Source organism: Maniola hyperantus, chromosome 13 (genome assembly GCF_902806685.2).
Source record: "Maniola hyperantus chromosome 13, iAphHyp1.2, whole genome shotgun sequence".
NCBI lineage: Eukaryota > Metazoa > Arthropoda > Insecta > Lepidoptera > Nymphalidae > Maniola > Maniola hyperantus.
The window spans coordinates 5,080,444-5,094,924 of NC_048548.1; the positions used below are offsets into that span (position 1 = coordinate 5,080,444).

A 14,481-nucleotide genomic window follows, 5' to 3' on the forward strand; every position below is an offset into this window, starting at 1 on the left:
ACAAATCGTTTAACAAGTGTATCCAAGTGGCAGTTATAGGAGAAAGAGTACAGCAAAATTTTGTTTGGAAGATTTTAAAGTTATGATTTGTCGTTGAAAGTTGAAGAACCACGATACCTACCTACCTAATGAAAATATACTTCGAATGTAGGTAGAAATTACTGAATAATATACCTACTAATAAATAAAAAGAAAGCACAGTACCAGGGGCTCAGGGGTAGCAGGAAGTTCTTACGAAACTTTCTATTACAAACTTTTGGTAGCTGCTGCAACTGACAATGTTGGTTTCTAGAAAGTACAATTTATTTTGAAACCATTGAAAACTGATTCTACGTTATGACCAAGATCAACGTTTATGAAAAAAAAGGCTGGATTTTTTATTTTGCGTTGAATAGAATACTCGCTTCAAGGTATTCTATTCAACGCAAAATAAAAAATAGTATACTCGCTTTACAGTACGCGACATGTCATGATGGCAATCGGTTTGGGGACGCCCCGCACACTCGCACAGCCCCAGCGCTAACCCTAGCAGCTAGCAGTGGGTGTGCGGGGCATCCCTCCACCTCGTACTTCGATTGGCATCTCGAGCTGTCGCGCATTCTTTTAGTTGCTATATTTTTCAAATCATTTTTTTTAACTTCTCTAGAAGAACCATACTAATATTATACATGCGGAAGTAGGTATGTCTGTTTGTCTGTCTATGTGTCACTTTTTCACGGCCCATATCTGCTTAATTGATTTAAAAAAAAATTGGTACACAGATAGCTTGCATCTCGGAGATTGACATAGGTTTATTTTCATCCTTGATAAGCAAAGTGTTCCCACGAGATGTTTAAAAAACCGGAATTTATGCGGGCATCATATTCTAGTCTCTCATAAAACGTTCACAATAAGTACGATTTATCAAACAAAATGTAAGAGTGACTTCCAACCAGCACGTATAACGGCTTGCTGGAGTGCGAACATCAATTACTTACTTACTAGATTACGCGGCAATATTCCATACAATAACGTCTTGCGAATGATAAAGCCTCAAACTAAATGAAAAATATGGACAGAGTAAACGTTTGGAGAAGCCGATTTTGGAAGTGGATCGTTCATACTGAAAATTTATCACAGAGATTTATCAAGATTCACCAAAGAAATGCCATCACCACAATCGATTAAATTGATTTATAATAGCATTGTTAACTTTGCTTTGTTGCTGTATCTAATGTGAGATCAGCATCGGTCATGTGCGTCAAACACCAAGCGTCAGTGCCGCATGAACATATTATTTTTTAATTATTATATTTTTGATCTGGTGGCGCAAAAATAATATGGTGTTATAAATGTGGGTGTGAAAAATTGCGATTGATTTCATGAAAAGAATATCATTTTAAAAATGATTTTGAATTATGCATACGACCAGCGCGGCGGGATGATTCGCTAACTCAGTGTACAACGCTGAATGACAGCCACCGAGCTCATTTGATCTTATTTTTACTCCATTTGAATAGTTTTTCATTATTTAAATATCACTCAATGAAGCAGTGACCAACCATTGTCAAATGAGCTCGGTGGTTATCATTCAGTGTTGAAAACTCAGTTAGCGAGTCACGCCACTGATGTGCATGCTACGATTTTTGCAATGTTGCATCTATCGTTCTGTTTGAGTCTGTGGATAAAGCTAAGAAGTTATGTGGGAGTAAAATAGAGAGCGAGAACGCACAAAGACATCCATTATCGCGAACTGATTTGTCACTAAAGCTGATTCATTAGGAGAGCATTAATCTTAAGACGCGGTTTCTCTGTTATGTGAGTGATGCTCCATTGTTTCTGTTTGCTGTCTTTTATGCTTAGATATTATTATCTAGCAAAATAATACATAGGTTGGAGTTCGCCGATGTTTTTTTACTTGTAAATGGCATGGGTATAGATAAAGACCTGGAGAGTGACATAGGCGGTGTAGTCCTGTTGTCCCCGTTATCGATATCCCCGTTAACGGGGACATCGGGATTTGAATTAAATTATTAAAAACTTATCCCGTTGTCCCCGTTGTCGTTTCTGTTTAACGGGGACAACAGTATTTGAATAAAATTATTGAAAATCTATCCCGTTGTCCCCGTTCTCTATTCCCCTTCAACGGGGACTGCGGTAAATGAATAAAATTGTTAAAAACTCTTTCCGTTGTTTCCGTACTCTGCCCCCGTTAACAGTATCCGAGAGTCAATTCCACAGTCTTATGGAATCTTGCTATGGGGTAAAGCAGCAGATATTGGAAAAAATTCGTATTACAAAAAAGGGCAATACGTGCAATTTATAATTTAAAACCGCGCGATTCCCTAGGAGAGAAATTTAAGGAAATAGATATTCTTATAGTAGCTTCTCAATATATTTACAATAATATAATAATTTTTGTTAGACATAACATTCTCCGTTACAAAAAAAACGGTGATTTCCACGACAGACTAGCTAGGAACCGTAATAAACTTGCAACTCCTACGCTTATCTAAGATTTTTTTACGAAAACATAGAGGTTTTTTTACAGAGGTAAAATTGGAGTTAAAAGGTTATATGAAAGTCCTATGTTTTTGAAGTTATAGGTATGAAAATCGCCAATAGGCTTGAGTTATTTTGGAAAATCCCCTCTTAAGGTTTGTAGAATAGGGGATGAAATTTTGTAAGCGAATATTCTTTTTAAGGGGTAAGTTTTTGTATCAAATGTAATGTAATAAGTGCTTCTATAAACAATGTAAATTGTTTATAGAAGCACTATTATTATGTATTAAGAAATAGACGGAATGACACACTTTTTAAACCTTCGTGGTTTTTTGCTGTGTCTAAATTAGATTTGTTAAACATTCTTTATGTTGGTAATTAAAAAAAAAAAAAAGTATCTGATAAAGAAAGATTTTACGAAAATGGAGTGTATTTTTGTAAAATGTTTCTTTTTCAGATGGGGGTGAAATGGGGGTTGAAAGGTTACATGAAAAACCTATGTTTTTGAAGTAATAGATATGAAAATTGGCATTTAGGTATTCTGGGTTCTGTGCCTTAAGGTGAGTAGGTTAGTGACGCCTTTTGCAGCGGGAAAATTTCTGATCTCATGAGAAACCAGAAATTTTACGCGGTCGAAGTCGCGGGATTATCTAAAATGATTTATACAGATTTTTATTATTTAAAGCTAGTAACCTAAATGACAATTTTCACGTCTCTAACTTCAAAAACATAGGTCTTTCATACAACCATTGACCCCCCTTTCATCCCCATAGGGGGGAATCTTCTTACCTGATACCTACCCCCTAGAAAGAACTTACGTTTCAAATTGCAAGTTAAAATAACAATATTTAAAACTTTTCTATAAAACTATTTTACCACCCTTACGAGGGGAATTTCCCAAACTGACTTATACAGATTTTTATTATTTAAACTTAATAACCTAAATGTCGATTTTTACTTCAGTGAGTGAGTGATATTTCTATATACACGGTGAAATTTTAGTGTTTGTCTTCCCGCAGCAGAACGATTTGCCCTCAGTAGTACTATGGAAATTTTGAGTTAAACTTAAAAAATACAAATGTTTTTATCTTAAAATAATTAAAAAAAAATCGACAACTCTAAAGTGTGAGAAACAGTAGTACCTCCCTAGATGTAACGTGAATAGTGGGTAGGTACATCCACTGGAACCACGCTGTCAATAAAGTGAAAAAGTTTAGAGCAAAATAAGCTCTCGCGCGTAGTGATATGGCATAAACTAGCCTGCACGCACGTGGTATCACTATTGGTTCGAGGTCTCTCTCGAGGTCTTTTCTCGATTGTAAATTTGTCATTTTTGACTCAAATATTTTTATTTATTTATAAATCGATTGTAATACCACGACAATCATTTTGCTTTGGGGAAAACAACCATTAAAATTTCAGCCTGTATATGTCGCAGGTATATTGTCAAAGCAGTGATATTATAATTTCAGTAGTGATATTATAATTAAACGGTAGATTGTCAATCGACTTCATTTCTCAAAATTTAACGGTCTGGTTTTAGTGTCATTGTAATGTCACGGGGACACTATAGTGATATTGTAAGGCAATGATATTTTGACAATTTGCTGGTCATTATGAGGCCGTCTCTGATTGGCCGTTTCGAATGTCAATTTTGCAATCATAGAGTTATAAGTACTATTGTACTAATATCATAGAAAGTAATAAGATACTTTTCTGGAGGAGGACTTTTTTGACCAATCAGAATGCTCGACGTCTCCCACTGCCAACTTCACTCATAATAAATAAATAATGAATAAATAAATAAATATCTTTATCTGCAAAAAGATTTGGCACGTACGACTTTGACCACTGGCTCCCAAAGAAGTACTTAGTTTAATTAAATAATAATGTCGACTCTCGGATACTGTCAAAGGGAGCAGAGTACGAAAACAACGGAAAGAGTTTTTAACAATTTTGTTCATTTACCGCAGTCCCCGTTGAAGGGGAATTGATAACGGGGACAACGGGATAAGTTTTTAATAATTTTATTCAAATCCCGATGTCCCCGTTAAACGGAAATGACAACGGGGACAACGGGATAAGTTTTTAATAATTTTATTCAAATCCCGATGTCCCCGTTAACGGGGATACGGCTAACGGGGACAACGGGACTACATGACATAGGCTACTTTTTATCCCGGAAAATCAACGAGTTCCCACGGGATTTTAAAAAACCTAAATCCACGCGAACGAAGTTGCGGGCATCGGCTAGTATTTAATATTTTTTAAATTTAGTGTTGCTACACCAGTTTATAATAGAGAGAGAGAGCCAGTGCGTGCCAGACCTTCGTTAATCTATAGAAGCTGAAAGCTTCTCTACGTATTGTCTCCAACACTGGGAGGAACGTTTTTTTGGATGTTTGTTTGGATCATGGTAGCTTTGGGAGATAACAGGTAATAAAGGTGTAAAAAAATCTTACGTTAAAGTATAAAGTCTATTTTTTTACATATTTTCTTCAGAATAGTATTAGATCCAAATCACGTCATGCATTGCCAGACACTTAGTGTTGTGGCCGCTGGCCACCCCTGTCAGACGCCCTTAAACTTTTGAACTTAAAGGGTGTCTCGCAGGTGATAAAATACTTTTATCACCTGTTATCTCCCAAAGCCACCATGATACAAACAAACGTTGCTCCCAGTGTTAATACGCAGAGAAACTTTCAGCTTTTATAAAATAACGAAGGTCTGGCACGCGCTAGCTCTTAGTCCATAAGTGCATATTGTTTTAAGCGCGGTGGCGGCACTTTTGATTACTTGTCACGAGCATGGTTTGGCGTGACGCGTTGCGGTAAAATATTACCTGATATTTTAGATAATAATTGTAGGTATAGTACGCGATCTGTATCACGCGGCTGTGTGGGTGTGCTGGGCGTTCCCTCCCCGATTGCCATCTCGACCTGTCCCGGACTATTATTTAGTATGTGAGTATTAATAATCGGGACATTAGATTTTGCTGAAGGATATTAGCATAATAGCAAGAAACTCGCATATTGTTAGCCTTGTTTTAACATATTCCGAATAGCTTAACTCCTAGGGGTGTGATTTCATGTTTATGGTTGATATGAAAAACAAAAATATGTCCAGAAAAAAATCGCTATAAATCTATGCTTACCAAAGTTTGGTATCAAACGAAAATTCTTATGTCGAAGATTTCGAACTAGAATCGTTTAAGGGGAACTAGCTGATGACTTTGTCCGCTTGGATTTATGATTTTTTAAAAATATAATATCCTGTAGGAACTCTTTGATTTTTCGGAATAAAAAGTAGCCTATGTCACTCCTTTCCAGATCTTTAACCATTTATCGACATAAAAGTTCCATTGCGGCGTAATTGAAGAACAAACTAACTTTCGCATAAATAAAAAAAATGAGTTGTGAATACCACGATCAACACGATCCTTGTTGCGACTGGTATTCAGAAAGTAAGTGAACCCAGATAATACATAACATACCTATAGTAGTATACGGGTAGCCTCTTACCCGTATATTAATATTTAGGGCACTCCTAATCCATCCCAACAAGAGAGCCATATTCGCTCCGATTGGCGTATTCTTGCGGGATGAAAATCGAATAATAATATTATTTTGTAATGCCCGGCCGGAGATTTCGGGTGAGGATTTCAATTAAAACCCCAAAAGTTTTTGGTCCTAAAACATTTTATCTGGAATTCGGCGATCGCAATTTCGGATTGAACGAGGATGGAATTATGGAATTTTTCCCAAGGAAATTCCTTTCAAGCTGTGGTTCTTCAGCTCATACAAATTAATTTCAACCTGCTCAGCGTATTAATGTGTAGCGCATTCAGAAAGTTTTTGTTGCTGCTGAAAATAAATTTGGATTTATAAATTGATTTTGAAAAGTGAAGGAACCCGTACTACGCTCTATCGTCAAAAAGTAAAATTATTGCATATTTATATTTTCCTGTTCAAAATGAAGTCCAGCATTATGAATTCGTTTGATTTAATATTAAAACCACTCAGAATGTAAATGTTGATACCACGGAAACCACTCAAATCTAAACTTGATAATTTATTCATGCATCACGCCCGAAATTAAGTTGTATTCGTGTACAAAGCCCTATTTTAAATAATATTAAAAACCATCAGAGCAGTATTAAATGGGTTAATTGCCAATGTACAATGTTTAACTTGTTAACATTTCAAACCACGGAACTCTAAATAAGGTAGTCGTAGAAATGGTATGTGTTGTTTTTAATATACGTAGACCGGCATGTCGCGCCCTTGCAAAAATGGTTAAAAATAATTAAAGAACAGAAATGGCTGAAAACGACAAGCGGCGCAAGTATGCCTTTCTTATCGAGAGTTACATTTCTGATTCTGTTCCGTTTGCCGTGGAGTCCCTGGCGGCTGGGGCCATGGAGTCTTAGTGCTAATTTTTTACGATACATTTCACCGCAATTAATAACCTCATCTGGTGACAGAAGGATTGGCTCATTTTTTGCGCAACCGCTCAGCCTAGCTGTCTAGCGCGTTAATGCAGCCAGTATTCTTGGCACAATTCCACGCGGGCATGATTTGTATAGTAATTAGATAAGAATTATTGTATTTTTAGGTACAGAAGTAAAATTCAATTAAAAAAACACAATTTATTAACACAAAACCAAATACTTTTACAATTATCAAACTTTTAATGATTGGAACAAAATTTAACACGAAAGACACAAAAAGTAAAAGTCAGTAATAAAGAAAAACATAATTCAAACCAGACCACGATGAATACAGCACAAAAATCAGTAGCGAAATGAGCGTCATACTTGGACGCACCTCGCTTTTATAGGCGACTACCGCCTATAATCCAAGACGGCCTCTCCTGACCATGCGGCGTCCTTGTCCACCGTCATAGCCAGAAAAGGTCGTGAGATCTTCACTGCGGAGTCTTGCAGCTGGCGCCGCAACGCTGTCGGCGTGCGGTGCGCGAGGGGAGACCGGTGAGGAGCTCGCCGAATGGAGCGATGCCTCTGCCTCTACCCCAGCGGTAGAGGCAGAGGTGCCGGGGCAGACTCAGGTGCGGAAGGGGGACCAGCACCTGGGCCAACTACTTCATAGTCATCACCTGAAATTAGTTTCGATATAGCACAACTGCATAGCTATAAATGGTAACACAATGGGTAAGCAATTCGAAATGCGACTTAGTATTAGCTAGACATGTAGATATATCATTTAGTTTTATGGGGTGTCCCTATCACCTAGAGAAGGTGACACCTAACAACCTATGAGACGTCTCAAACCTAGTGCGCGCACCCATGGACCGCCATACGGCCTTGCGTCCATGTCAGTAGATGGACCGCCATACGGCCATGCGCCCATGTCAGTAGATGTCAGATGGACCGCCTTACGGCCATGCGTCCATGTCGGTAGATGTCAGATGGACCGCCTTACGGCCCTGCGTCCATCAGGCTCGAGAACTAGTTGATGAAGCAGGAACTTGAGATGACCATCATCAGACCACCGGGCTCGGGCAACAGTCTGATCAAAGTGCATCTCAACCAGCCAATGTTGAACTTCCCTTGAGGAGTAAAGCGTTACCGTGATTCGTTTAGTCATAGCAGAAAAATAGATGTCGTGTGTCAGTCCGTAATTAGATAAGTAGGTAAGGGAGCAAGGAAGGCCTTTTTAGTTAGGAGGCTAAGAGTTTTAGAGCTATGATTAACAAAATCACGACTTTAATCTTCACCACCACAAAGTAGCCAACAAGCTGAACTCATACTTGAAGAAAGCAGTACACGCGTCCAGGCGCCACTCTCCTCGCCAGGGCACCATGCCCTCCACTGCCACCTGAGTAGTCGTGCCATACGACCCACTCAGCAGTTCCAGCTCGTAACGGCTGCTTGGCAGGGTATTCAGGACCTTGTATGGCCCCCGCATACCAGGATCAAGTTTCCCCGTGGACTGGGAGTACTTGATCACAAACACCATGGCTCCAGCCTGAAACACACGAGGCGGACGACGATTTTGATTAGCATAGGCATCCCTGCCGGGCACGATTTCACTCAGCAGCTCAGTCGCCCTGGAGCGTCACATTTCACGCCATGCCACTTGATCAAGCCGTACAGTTTCAGCAACCGCACTGTTGTCTGCTAGACTCTAGAGATCTATCGCTTGTTTGATATACAAACCAGGCAGTGAGCCACATACTTGACTACGAACTGAAGTAGCCCAGGAAACCAGAAGTACTTCGGGATCAGGTTCAGAGTCTTCTCGGCAAAGACTTGCAGCAGACGACGGTATCACGACAACCACGCTTCCGCTCCTACTGGTGAGTAGCGGTAATAGAGCGTAACACTTTAATACCGATGAGAGTCTAGCTGTACCACTTACAGATACTCGACGAGCTTGTCCTGATCTGCGACCTGCACCATCTGAGCCCAGTTGCTCGTCTTGGTGATGCTGTTGATTTAAAGGGTTGGAGCTAAAATAGTCGCCATAACACATCATCGTGCGCTTTTAGTACTCAAAGTCGAAGGTGAAGTCATGGAAATAAATCCACATACGAGTAACGCGCGGCAGTACGGCCTTCTTAGGCTCGGTGGCTGTGAAAGCGTTGTAGTTGGTCATACCCATAAAGTGAAGACAAACCAAATGGTGGCGCAAGTTTTGACTGCCAACGCTCCCAGCACGTAGGAGTACTACCTACTCACTGCACCGTGGGTAAATTAGCAAAGATACCTTGCTACCTTGGACTCAGTGGTGAGTCGCTCAGTGATGTTCTGACGTATCTTTTCCTGTTCAGGGCCTCATTGAAAAGGAACGTCTTTTTTTCGTCAAACGTGCAAGGCAGGCTGTCTGAATAGCATACTCGTCAACGTAGCGCCGAAAGTACCCAGCTAGATCTTAGATTGCCAGATTTGTTTAATGTACTCAAGGGGTAAGCACTTTACCTACGTTATGGCCTTGTCTTAAGGACTCGGCCTCGCCTGACCCTAACAAATGAATCTAATAAAAATGGCAAAATTGGAAACAATCGGTAACGGGAATCATCAGATTTTCTAAAAAAGTTGAATCTACCCACGTTACATTATTTACGAACGCACTACAGTGCGTCACTGGCTCGCATATTATACGAAACACCTTTAAGTCCACGATGGTATGCGTAGGTAACGTGATTTACTACAACACATACCTATCGAAATCATGGGCACTAACTTTAAAAAAGAACATTCTCACCAATCAGCTCCTACAAGGGCTCGGCAGCACTTATGTTGCCCCACGATGCGCGCGGCATCGTGTCACAATACCAGTGAGCTGCAACGTTTGCGAAGGGCGCCGAAGCTTGGAGCAGCATGCGCGGTTTGGTGCCGCGACACCAGTGAGCCCCATGCTCGTGACAAATTTAGATAAATAAAGAAGTTAAGACAGTGGGCTTTGATAGTGATAATTAATAAAAGTTAATGACGACTAATAAAAGTTATCATCTATCATTTATCTGAAAATGTAGGTAGTTGTAAATTTTGTATAATTTTAATTAAAGAACATATTAATATCTCTAGTATCCAAAGTAAAACTCTATGCAAATAAGTCTACTTTTATCAAAAACACGCTATGATGTCCAGCGGACGGAGACGTGACGTGGTGAAAATCTAGCACTTCTACACTTATTCTAATTTCTATGGTCCAAACAAACTAAATCCCTCATAAAATTAAGGTCTTACCATAATAATGTTTTAAACTGGAATAACTGGATTAAAATCTTTTCTCTTCAGCTATTATATTTTTTATCAAGCAGTATTCTTTAGCATTTACACGTTTTAACTAGTTTAAACTAGTCGGGCTAACGTCGACTACACACGTGAGTAAAGCCGGGACAGATATTATTTAGAACAGTATTCTTTAATATCTTGGACCACTCTTGGACACTACAGCAACGGATACCCAGGAGGTATTTACTTATAGCGCGCAAGCGACGCCTTTACTTTTTTAGGGTTCCGAACCCGAAGGATGCCAACGGGACCCTATTACTAAGCCGTCCGTCCGTCTGTCAGCAAGTATCTCGTGAAACGTATAGGTAGAATTTTCCGGGAGAAACTATTAAGTAGAGCTTGCACAACAAAAAAGTCCGGCAGCGAAAATATGATCTAACAAAAAACCTTTGACAATGCATTTCTTCTCTCTTCCTCTTGTGGAGCCCCTCCAGCCAGGGGCCTCTGGCATTCTGTCCGTCTTGTCACCCTATGGTTTCACCACAGGGAGTAGGACCAACGACCGTACGTGCTCTCCGAAGCACTGGCACTGGGGCGTCAACTAAGCATCTCCAGGCGGCTTCTGCGAAATTCTAAACAGAAAAACCCAAATAGGTTTTTGTCCCAATCCGAGAGTAGGTAGAACGGGGGATCTCATGATCTGTAACCGAATAAGCTAGTCACTACACTACACACAGTACTTGTACACACTACTACTACACTACTGTACTACACTAGTTGTACACGAAATACAAGTCAGAAACGTTAATATTACGGTGTTGGAATACTGCGCCGGTCGTAAATTATGCTTATCTGTCAAGTGGCACCTGTGGACAAGCGGAACTTAATCTCCATGACAGTGCCGTGAACTTACAACATTTCGTCATGAGTAATGACTACGGACGTAGGTACAATCTGGTTACAACACTAGGTATGTCTATAAACACTAAATAAAACCCCATCTGTTGTGCCAGATCCTTCTTTCCACGCCCATGCAAACTATGGTATCAACTCCCATCGGCTTCGTTCCCACTAGATTACAACATGGGGTTATTTAAGGGGTTGACCCACAAATTCCTCTGTTGCTGCAAATGTTCATGGGCGGCGGTAATCATTTAACATCAGGTGACACACCTGCTTGTTTGCTCGTTATCTCTCTTAAAAAATAATTCAATATTTTAAGTAAGAGCGGAGTCTTCTGAAACAGCAGTAGTTCTCCTACTCCTAAAAGAAGGCTCTAAATTCCAACCCTTTCGTGTTACTGTAAAGTGTAAACCCATGGTATATGAAGCAAACTTTTTTATTTAAACGAATACCTACCTACTTGATTGAAATTCAAATAGTTCAAACAGCTACTTATCGAAATTCAAGAAAATCAAATATTTCCCACACGAGTTCGAAAATCTTAAGTCCATGCGAAAGAATCGCGGGCATCATCTAGTATTTAATTCACATAAAATAATATGTACGTATAAACAAAGACAACCAGCAATAAATTGCTATAAAAATATCTGCATTGAACATACGCGTAGTGTGTGGGTATGGTAATACACAAAACAACGCACTATCGGTATTATAATTCACTTCATTACGGTATCGTAGTTCGACAACATTTTCCAAATATTAATGACATTAAAATAAGGAGAGCCTCGTGGGAAATTTATTTGCTTTTCTGAATATTCTCGTAATTACGTGGCGTGGATAATAAACATTTCTGGGACAGGCAAGTCCCTATTGTAGTTTCATTTGCGATTACAATATTTTAAAATGAATTCAAGAAGTTACAATAATGCAGTTTGTAGGTACAGTTAGACAACGATAATATTATTATAGCTTATAAGTAATTGAAAAAGTAAATTGTAATGATTTATGATTTCGATCAACTTCACTTTTTCGGCGTGCTCATTTTTATTAAAAACTTGAAAATTGTATTAAACTTTTGAAAACGTACGAATTAATTTTTACTGTCGTAGATTCAACTGCAAGCAGTGGAAAGAAAATATGTGCATTCAACCTTTATATTAATAAATATCTATCATGTATTCCTATAAAACCTGATTTATGTTAGTATGCATTTAAAGAACCTCGTTAGCAGTATAAAAGTGTCCAGCAATTTCTACTATAGTCGGTTTGAAAATTGCTGGCGTATTATTTAGTTGCATACCGAAAAGAGTCGATTGACTTGACGTTTTTTTTAATAATGAACCAAACCGAGCGAGTTGTGGAAATATATTCCTAGCTAAAAATATATATTATGTAACAAATCACAATCAAGGGAGCATAATTTCGATCTTATTAGTTCACAACCGCTGAGTAACGGCTGAGCAATTTATCAGCAACGTAAGGCTTACCAACCAAAACACGCCACGCATTACCGGTGTGCCAACATCCATTACACTAAATTACATGGAAATAAATATAACTTGTTAGAGTAATTTGCTACAATGTGGTAATGTCTTCATAATGATCGCACATATTGGAATAACCTTGGTATTTAGGCTAGATATCCACATGCCACATGATTGACGAACATGTTTGTATAGTGTAGACGCTATTTCGTTGCTCTATTGGTCCTTTATGAAGCTTGATCGTCGAGTATATAAGTAGGTACATCTATAAGTTTCAGACTAGATTTTTGCTTCAAAAATCTAGAGTAGATAATAATTTATGTCCTAGAAGTTTCTAAATTATGCATTGGAATTCAGATATTTTGACGCATCATCTACTTTTGCTATGCTATAAAAAATTTGCTCCTTGAGCATGAATTTATGTGGCGACCTGTACCCGTAGTATAAGATTTTACGTCACACTAAACGTTGCTAGAATTCGAGAGTCGAAACACTTCTGCGTTATAGTAAACTGGATCTTAAATGCCTTGTTTTAAAGCTCAAGTTTGTCTACACATCTACAGCCAGTGCTCCAAGCGGAAACCTTGCGAAATTAAAATCAGTGGCATTGAATTTTTGACTTCAATTCAAGGCTCTTTAGGTCCATTTTACTTTGATGTTAATGTGTTTCGATTCTCGAATTCTAGCAACGTTTGGTGAGACGTAAAACCTTATACTACGGGTACTGATATGTCTGTCTCCGAGTGCGTAGCGAGTAAGTTTATATAATAGGCTGTAAGAATGTGTGGATCTAACTTCGCCTATATTTGTTTATGCTCTACAGGAATGAATCAGTGTGGGAAGTGGGAACCCAGCCTAAGTAACTATAGTAAAATTGGAAGGACGCATAAATACTGATTATAATCGCATACTGATTAATCAATGCGGCTAATCAATTGAGCGAGCTTTGATCTTTGATACGTTTTCCTCTCGTGGTTTCTTTGCACTTTGAAAATATTTTTTATTTATTTTATGTTATATTTGCATTATAAAGTGATCCCATGCTTTAAAAGTGGTCTGTAAATGGTAGTTTTTAATAGTAACATCTTTGCCTTTTACAACAGATTTTGTCAGTGTTTCAAAGCTTAGAAGTCTTTACCAGGGAGGTTTAACTGGGGGTGCCAGCCTGGTAACCTCCCAGTGTGCTGCTGGTCCCTTTTGTATACGTCCGAAGGGAAGAGCAGTATTCGGGTCGGTGCACCCCGGTATCTATTGTTGGCAGGGGGGAGGTTTCTTCGCGTGTCCCTCTGACTAGCTGAGAGAACAGTGGACGAGGCGAACCCAGGAGGACCCAGTCGCCAGGCGACACACAAGGGCGCCGCTGGGTCTTAGTGGGTATTCCGGTCGCCTCTCGGCCTGCGAGTCCCACATACCCTGACGGGACGACGACGACAGGTATTGTTACCTATTGTGTAAAAATTACAATGAAATAATGATACGAAAACTTGTCTTTAAATTCATCCCAGTACGAAAACTAAAGTATGGATATGTTTTATCAACATTTTTGGCGAAATAACTTAGAATTGATAGACACAAGTCGCAATAAATTAAATGCTCACACGTTTTCCCTTTGTTAGGTACGTTTTTTGTCTCAAAAGAAAAAATATCGTGGATGGTAAAAAATGTCCTCGTTTCTGAGTTAATGGATTTCCGGTGCTGCCGCAGAATTACTATTTGTTTTATCAATGTCACGTTAAAAAAAAAAATCTTGGATATTTTATCTAACTTACTTTTTCAATTTAAACTTTTAAGTATTAAGTATTTTGTATCGATATAATATGACGTATGAGAATAATAGAATTATACCTTATTTGTTTAGAGGAGCTGTATATATTTTTGTGGCTATGTAAACAGATCAATAAAGAAGACATTAAA

The 14,481-nt window shown here is 38.9% G+C and overlaps 1 protein-coding gene across 1 annotated transcript in view; it reads right to left on the reverse strand.

Moving 5' to 3' along the window:
- The window catches only part of waw (Translation factor waclaw), a 70,827-nt gene extending 58,845 nt beyond the window's left edge, over window positions 1-11,982 (reverse strand). The window contains exon 1 of the mRNA XM_069502681.1: window positions 11,976-11,982. The gene's annotated coding sequence lies outside the window, so the exon portion shown is untranslated. The remainder of the gene's footprint in view (window positions 1-11,975) is intronic.
- Window positions 11,983-14,481: the final 2,499 nt, after the last annotated feature.